The 8776-nt window shown below is 36.3% G+C and overlaps 1 long non-coding RNA gene across 2 annotated transcripts in view; it reads left to right on the top strand.

Annotated features, from left to right (window-relative positions):
- The window catches only part of LOC113093052 (uncharacterized), a 38746-nt gene extending 31954 nt beyond the window's left edge, over positions 1-6792 (top strand). The window contains exons 2-4 of one of the 2 annotated variants that reach the window (XR_003287700.1): positions 103-179; positions 3195-4878; positions 6523-6792. This is a non-coding gene — a long non-coding RNA (uncharacterized LOC113093052). Of the gene's footprint in view, positions 1-102; positions 180-2275; positions 4879-6522 lie in introns of those variants that run through there. The other variant, XR_003287699.1, reaches the window with a different exon arrangement.
- Positions 6793-8776: the final 1984 nt, after the last annotated feature.

The raw sequence follows: 8776 nt of genomic DNA, 5'->3' as shown, positions 1-8776 counted from the left end.
TGCGAAGGCAGAACATTTTCCATTAGTGACCAGAGTGCAGCGGCTACGGGGGACAGTTGTATATGAGGCTCTGATGTGTTTCTCTCATTGCTTTTCTTTCAGCTTTTGTGTCGAAAACGAAGAGGGCCGTGAATGAGCATAAGTGCGGTGAAGTCTCACGACGCTGCTGTTGGAGGCTGGTGAGTCATGGCCACTTATGTTCTGCCTCAACCTCTATTCTCAAACAGTTTCAAATATGCAAAGAGTCTGTTAAGTTACAGCGGTAATTACTGTAAATGGACGCCTGACTCTTCAAAACCTTCACACACGAAACGTTCTGAGTCATTAATGTACGCCGCGGCTCCATCTGTTGCCCGGGCACGTGATCGCACGTACGCACGCGTGCGCTTGCAAAAATCAGGCATAAACACTGCCTGATGACAGTGGCGCCAGTACTTTGGAGGTAAAAAGTGGTTGATAATGACTGTGACTCAGACAGCAGCTCTAATGATGCATTCTGCCAAGCCGACCGACCAACACAGCACGGGGAAAAACACTCTCAGATGAAACTTTCTCTAAGGTGCTTCAAAGTGCCTTGAAGCTCTCTGCTGCCTTTGTAGATAGACAGCCCCCATTTATGCCCTTCCTGGATTTCAGTGATTAGCCATAATTGAACAGAATCATTTAAATCTCGGAGAGGTTGTTAAAAAAATGATAAAATAAAAAATTCCTCTTCCCCTCAATCCTTTTCTGTATGCCAAACCTTTATGCATGATGATAATTACCATGTAATTACCATTCAATTATACTCTCTGCTCTCGCCGTAAGAGCTGATTGCCAGAGTCTGTCGTTGTGTCTCACAGGATGTGCAATTACGCCGGATTCTGGCATCGAAATGATTGTGGCGTCCGTCGATTTTGAATGTACCTGTGCTGAAACGTTGTAATGTATGGCAGTGGATACGCTTTTAATATGTCACGTTCTAGAGGTTTCATTTTAAAGACTGTGTGACATGATTTTCTTTCGGAATCAATTCAAAATGTTCCATTTCACCCGCCGGGGGGAGAATGATCTTTGACAGCACTGGCAGGGGAGGCAGGCGTCAGGCTCTCGGCTCCCAGCATGCACCAGCAGTCATGTTTCCCTTCAAGAGCTTTGTGTGCTCTGACAATAAAACAAGAGGAACACCGTCTATCACGTTATAACGTCAGATTAATGTGGCTTGCTATCTTCATTGAAGTGTATTGATGTAAATGGAAGGATGGAAATGGCGTGTTATGACACGCAGGCTTAAAAGTGTTGATCACGATCAGCACTGCAGAAACACCTGCAGAAGGTTAACAGCGAGTGGAAAAACAACATCAACATTTCATTCATCTGCCGGTTGGGTCGGTGCCGCATTTAAAAAAAGAAAGGGAGGAGGTGAAGAGGGTTGAGGAGCTGATAGATTCAGAGAGAATAGAGAGAGCGAGTGAAACCGAGAGAATAAAGGTGAAAGTCTGAGTGACTCACTCTCTATAAGTACTTATCCAGCAGCTCTGTAAAGTGGCCGACCACCTTCAGAGTAAGAAGCTCATTGCCTGGCTTCTAGAGCACTGAATATATATATTCCCTTTATATATACACTTTATATATATATATATATATATATATATAAATCTTAATTGTTTCAGACTTTCAATCTTAAAAAACAAAACTCAGTCATAAAGTTGTGTATATATAATGTTATATTAATTTATTAAGTCATTGATGTTTATTTATTTTCCTATTGTAAATATATATATATATATATATATATATATATATAGATTAACATAATTTATCATACATTTCAATTCATTCATTGCCTTTTACATCCTTTTTCACATTTTCAAAGAGTAACAGATATAACCTTTTAGTATACATTTTTAAATGATTATTTTTAAATGTACTTTTAGTAAACGGTGTCAATGAGGAGCTGCAGATGAAATATGAGACATGATGTGTAAATCTAAGGAATTATGCCTGAGCTCAATGTGTTTGGTTAAGCTGTTTTAAGCAATTTTAATAAATCATGTGATACATTTTAGTCACTAATTAAACATTTAAAATGTAATTTCCAAAATGTAATTCATTAAAAAAAAAAAAAAAAAATGATTTAAATGCATTTAGAGGCAACACTTTATTTTAAGGTGTACATTGTAATTATATATTTAAGTTCTGAATAATATTAGTTAACAATGTGTACTAGGGTTAGGGTATGGTTTAGGGTTAGTTGCATGTGATGTATTGTTGCAAAATGTACTGTTATTAGTACGTGCATGACAAGGACACTGTAAAATAGCCTGTTTATTAAATATTTTTATTAACATATGTTTTATTAACATAAGATGTGATAAAAATGAAATTGCAGACAAAAAGGCCTTTGATTAAATGCGTCTATTCTGTTGAAAATTGCCAACAGATAAATTACAGGCGAGTGTTAGAAGTGTGTTTTAAGAGAGTCTATTTTCTAAAAGCCCACAGGGACAAAACCTGAACACACACTCATAGATACTGCTCCACATGCACTCACTCTTTGGTACTATATTAGGTGCACACTGTGTGTGCAAACAGCCCTCTTGTCTCGAGGGCATAATCCATTTGATGTTTACATCAAGTGCTATTGTGGCAGATGTGGTAAAATGTCCCTTAGGGGTGTTTATCCTCAGCTGGGAGTCCAGACTGGTTTGACACCTGAGCTCCACTGCTCTCACTCTTTACAGCAAATCTGCTTGTGAGCCATTGAGATTCATCAAATATTTAATGGCCACAGTTTCCGTGCCGTGAGAAGAAGGGGTTAGGGAGAGAGAACGAGAGAACAGATAAACAAAAAGAGGTTGCTCCCACGGAAATGGGAGGTCAGTGAGATGGCGGGGACGGTTAATGACGGCCAAGCAGCCCAAGTGGGGTAAGTGACCTCACTACGAGTACAACACTTAACTGCTGATGTTTTGCTAGCTTCAGGGTGAGTTTAAGGTCTTGGCTGGGGAAACTCAAGCCTATGAGTGTGACTCGTAAACGGATGGATTAACTGATAACCTCCCGTTGAGGGGTAAACAGCAGTAATTGAACTAAGGCACTGTCTAAGAAAAAAGCCCAGCAATGTGTTAGGGATTTTATTACAATGCAGAAACAAATAAACAAAACCAATATAAACGTATTTTTATGCTTCACTCTTTCATTTAAAAATACAGAATGATTATGTCTGACCAAAGTGGCAAGGAAGAAGACTCTTTACTGGACCAACAGGAAAAGGTCAGAAGGGTTTTCTTTTCAATGGATCAATCAGTACACAGATTAATAATGCAATTTTTTTCTTCTGTAGCACCGTTAACCTTTTGTGACGAGTGGGGCGGGGCCGAGAGGAGTGGGAACGAAGAGTGAGGCCAGGTGTAAGTGACTACATAGAATTTTGACATTGTTGCGCCTATATAGAGATTTGACATTCTATGGCGCTCTAGAATACTTGATTCTTATTGGTCAGCAGGAACAGATCACAATGAGAACTTGCTTGCATTCAAAAACGCGAAACACTGCGAAATTAAATTGATTTTATTTTAATTTTAACTTTGCAACTTTGCTTTCTCAAGACACAGCATGCACGTTTGTATAAAAAAATAGAGCAAAACCCAAAACCAAGCATAAAGACAAGGGTAAACATCGCAGAGGCATGTGTGAAAGGTTTTACTTAATTTATTAAGACTTTCTATGATTAAAAACGTCTGGAAAAGCAACGAGATGCAGTACTCATGTTTACATATAAAACTGCTTACAAAGCAGCGCTAGTGGACGCAAAAACATACTCTGTGTGAACTGTATCTAAACCCTGCTACTCATTCTCTTCTATTTCATTATGGGCTACTAAAGGTCGTTTCATGCGAGGAAGGGAGCAGTTGTGTTACACAGGAGAAATCTGAATCCAACCAGACCCCATACATTGCTCCGGCCTTGGCAGTGACTCCAGTAGGCCTACACACACAGAGTATACATTTATCATATGGATAAGGTTCATTAAAAATGCTGAACAGTTTGTCCTTGTGCAAATGTTCAGCACTGAAATGCTAATGCTGTTTACTCAGGTGGATGATGGGAAACAATGGCCAGCCACAGGCCTAAATTTACTCTAGGATATTCTGAGCTGTTTGTTCTGTGGTAAAAAAAAAAAAAAATAGATAAAATAAAACATTGTAGAAATAACATGTATGCATAGAGTGAAATACGTCCGATAGTGTGTTGGCATAGGTGGAGTAGGCTTTGTAAAGTAATTAATTGAATAATGAGTGTGTGCTTCAATAGCTATAGGAGTCCCCTTTGATCTCTGTTGGTACTGCTTGAAATCTCTCCCAATCGAAGAGCAAAACATACCTCGGGCACAGTGAGAAACTCATGTTTGTACTTAATGTGCAACTATATTAAATATAGGGCATGTTGCAATAGATTAATGATCTGGTTTGTCTGCCTTTTTAGCACTAGATAGACTCTGGGGTTGGATTTCATTGATCTGGCATGCATTCAGTATATTGTTGCCAACTTGCAACCCTTTCAGCTGGTTGTAAATTATGTAGCTGAGTTAGCTTTGCAAAATATAACGTGTCATTGCCGCATGTGTGCGCTAGATGGAGGAGTTCAGTAAAGGTTTTGTTAGTTGCAGGCGGACAGTGAGGATCTAACACTGCCCCCCAGTGGTGAGCATTTGAAGTACAAGCGAGACCCCAGACCTCATTTTGGAGTAGCCCACTCCTCTCGCTCTGTGTCTTTCCCCTGTGGGACAGTGATAGGCCAAGGGAGATGAAGAGGGGAGAGGAGGAAGAGGAATCTGTCAGCTGTTGTCCTCACTGCCACCTTGGGCTGCCACGTGAAACACTACGCTGGAATGAGGTAAGTAGACACACCACACAAGTTATGTTCAGAATGCAATACTAATATACTTATATATTTATATCACACACACACACACATTGTATATTGCTTTTTTGCAGTAAATGAATATTTAATATAATAATTCATCATTTTTCATGTATTGTAAAAGATATAAAAGAAATCAGCGCATTCATAATCATAAATGTAGGCTAATAATTGCATAAAATATTGTAATAAAAGAAGTAAATGTGTATAGTTTATTGTATTGTTATAATAACATTAGAAATAATACAATGAATAAAATAAAAATTTTCATGTGCATGTTGGTTAGAGGAGTGGGGGATATACCGATAAGGGATATAATTTTGGACTGACGTCTTTATTGGTTTCACTGTCACGTGACGTTGCTGAAAATCATTTGCATGTGTTTTTAAGCCTTGCTGCTTAAAAACAATTGATTTTACACCACTGAAACACAACCAGCAGTGAAAGATAACTAATTTTGCTATGCATGCTGTCTGAGAGGCACAAGCATGTGAAGTTATTTTTGCAGTTTTATATGCCTTGAACAGTTAAATATACACAGAATGCCCTTCTTTGAAAGTATCCTTGTAAACCTAATGATATTTAGGTCTTAATTGAAAGTAAAAGGCTGAGGTAGAGAAAACATGTAACAGTATTTGATCGGAGCAGCTCTTAAAGTGACAGCGGTCTTATATTTTTGCTATCTGTCATTCACGTTGATTAAACAACAAAAGAAAGAAAATCTATCACTGCTGTTGACTAAATCACTATTGTAAATATATATTTCATTTAAAAATTATGCAGTATTTTAAACATTTGCTTACTTTATACAATGTAGCATACACTATATATGATATATATGATTGCTGTGTATTAAAATTACACATATTGTGAAATAAATTGCTGACCCAGTTGGTTATTAGAGACAACATCAAAATGGTATGATGTGTAAAATAAATTGATTTACTTAAGAATGGTAAATTTTTCAGAATTTCCTTTCACCGTTGTTTGATTAGTCTTTTTGTGCAGGCAAAGTGTCTGTTGTTTGATGGACAGAGAAACAGTTCATCTTAATAAAACTGTTGATGACTACCTAAAATAAGAAAATGCGAAATTGTAAATATTTTTGTTAAGTCTTATTTTACCTGTTCAATTTTTTTATATATATTTGTTCAGTAAAATATTGTAAAAACAATTTAAGGACTGTTTGAAATATTAGAACTGTCTTTGAGTTCTTTGAGGTCAAGAACAGCACTCAACTGTTTCACTGTTTCAGAGCAAAATCCAATTAGTTATTTCAGCATTACATTATATGCTTTTCATTTGTCAGCAGTGAGGAAATGTTACCTTTCAAGAGTCATGGATTTCTTGTCTTTAATATTCACTGTGGTGCTTATTTTATGAATACTATTATATGCTTGAAATTATTCTAATGCATTATGTGCAATGTTGTCAAAAAGCATTTACTAAGGATGAATCAGGGATGTAAAACATTTATTGAATTGTCCAAGGTTTGCTAGCAACATGAAAAACATTAAAATTGTGTACACGTGTACATTAAAATAGATTCAAATAAAAATAGAGACAGTCTGGTGTTTAGCTATAGACACATTTTTAAACATTTGTGTTTGATTACAGGCAAGAATGAAGGAATGAGGAGAGGCTGAGAGGTTCATTTCTCAAGCACAGTCTTCACGTTTCAGGTGTTATCTGAGGCAGCCAAAGAGACTCAAAGTTGCCTCAAGCTGAGAGTTCACACATGGAGTGAATTGTCAACAAGGTTGAGTCTAGCAACATCCTAAAGCTAGAGGTGTCCATGCACCATTGGCTTATGAGGCAAGACAGGATGCCAAAATGATTTTTACTGGCTTTCTAAATCAGAATCTAAATCATATATATATATATATATATATATATATATATATATATATATATATATATATATATATATATATATATATATATACACACACACACAGACACACACACACACACACACATTACTTTACAAAACTTTTATGCCATTAGTATTTTCGCCAAAAAGAAAAAAAGGTTTTAAAACATTTAACTCTATCTTTTGCTGCAGTGTGTCTGTAGAAAATATAAGTTCAAGTAGTCTGACAAAAGCCACTGATGTCACATGGACTATTTTACTGATGTCCTTGCCACGTTTCTGGACCTAAGTTCCTGTTCCAAAGATGAACGAAGGTCTTATGGGTTTGGAACGAAATGAGGGTGATTAATTAAAGACATGATTTTTATTTTTGGGTAAATTTACCCTTTAAATGAACACAAAATTGATATTAGGTTGTGCAAGATAGATGACCAGGAAAGGGACAAACAGCTAGATGAAGTTCTCAACAAGTATGATTAAATGACTAATACTGAGCTCAAATGATCCAGTACTACAGCAAGGGTGCAACAGTAAAGTCTCACTCAAATGTGCATTATGGGGACATATATTATCCATTCTGAGGACACCACTGTCTAAATAGGTAAGGTTATCACTTGGAGTAGGATGAAAAGGATTTCAAAATCCAGGAAAATGCATGGAATTGTGGATGAAACCTTTGAAGATAACTGAAATTGTTCAGTGGGTTTGCGTATATGTGCTTTTTACAACATGGCTTTCACTGATTACCCTTATGCAAATACTTTGAAGAAAGTGACCTTTCAAATAGGAACTTTAAATTGCTTGACTGGACAAATAAAATTCAAGCCACCTATTCAGTTCCCCTTTCCTTCTTCCTGGTGATTTAAGGTACCTTTCAGCTGCTAAAATATACTAGTGGAAAAATGGCCTTTCACTTAGAGTGTGTGCAATCATTGTCATGCTGGTGCTCTTATCTCCAGCTCTGGTTCAGCTCTCAATAGGAATTTGTGGCCAAGAGGTGGGGTGCGAAACTGGGAAACTGTTGGCAGCATTTGAGGAACACATCTGCACTTCATCACTGGAGCCATATTCAGATTCCCCAGTCTTTAAAACTCCAAAGTATTCTCAAACTCCTGCATGGAGCAGCACAGATAACTTAGTACTGTTTTAAACAGTGTCTATATTTGAATGCTAAACTGTCTGTGAGTTAGTTTAGCATATGTGTGTAAATAAACCTGAAAAAAGCTTGCATTCATGTGTGCAATTTAAACCAGGTACACCCAGCTGTTACCCAGCAAACACCAGCATTCACACAAAAGACCACACAGGTCATGTAATACAAGAACCACTTAACCTATATAAGAGGGTATAACAGTATAACAGGATCTGAAATGATTACAAATGTATTTCATGTGGCCTATGGTCTGTATAAAGAGAGGTTCTCTAATTTTCAGGAAATGTTGATATTCAAGGCAAGCTATCAATTAAATCTTCCTTTCATGATTGTGTGATTTTCTAGACTTTCTAACTAAATAAACATGTAGGCTAAACTTCCAGCATTAAGAACACAGATTCAAATACTAATTACAATAAGTTAATTATTATTATTTTGTTTATTTTTTAATCACAACGTTGCAATTTTAGCTTAAATAAGGTAGGTACTAGCTAGTTTGGGGACAAATGTTCGTTCGTAGGATAAACTTGACATACATTTAAAAAAAGGTTTTATTTATTTTAAAATAATAATAATTTGGATAAAAGGTTGAATGGCCTAACTTGACGAAAATTTTAGTAATTCAAATTTGTAACGCTTTTAAAGTATTTTATACAATTTATGAATATATATATATATATATATACTGAATTTAGAAACGCAATAACCTTAGACAAATGTTTGAAAAACAGATCTACATTGGATGTCTTTGTTATTAAAACTCAAACCTTCTCTGATCAAACATTTATTATTATATTTTAACAAACATTTTCTAGGGTGTGGAAATACAGTAGGACCAATTGAAT

Source organism: Carassius auratus, unplaced genomic scaffold (genome assembly GCF_003368295.1).
Source record: "Carassius auratus strain Wakin unplaced genomic scaffold, ASM336829v1 scaf_tig00214857, whole genome shotgun sequence".
NCBI classification, from domain to species: domain Eukaryota; kingdom Metazoa; phylum Chordata; class Actinopteri; order Cypriniformes; family Cyprinidae; genus Carassius; species Carassius auratus.
The sequence above is the reverse complement of the archived record's forward strand: the minus strand, read 5'-3'. Positions and strand labels throughout refer to the sequence as shown.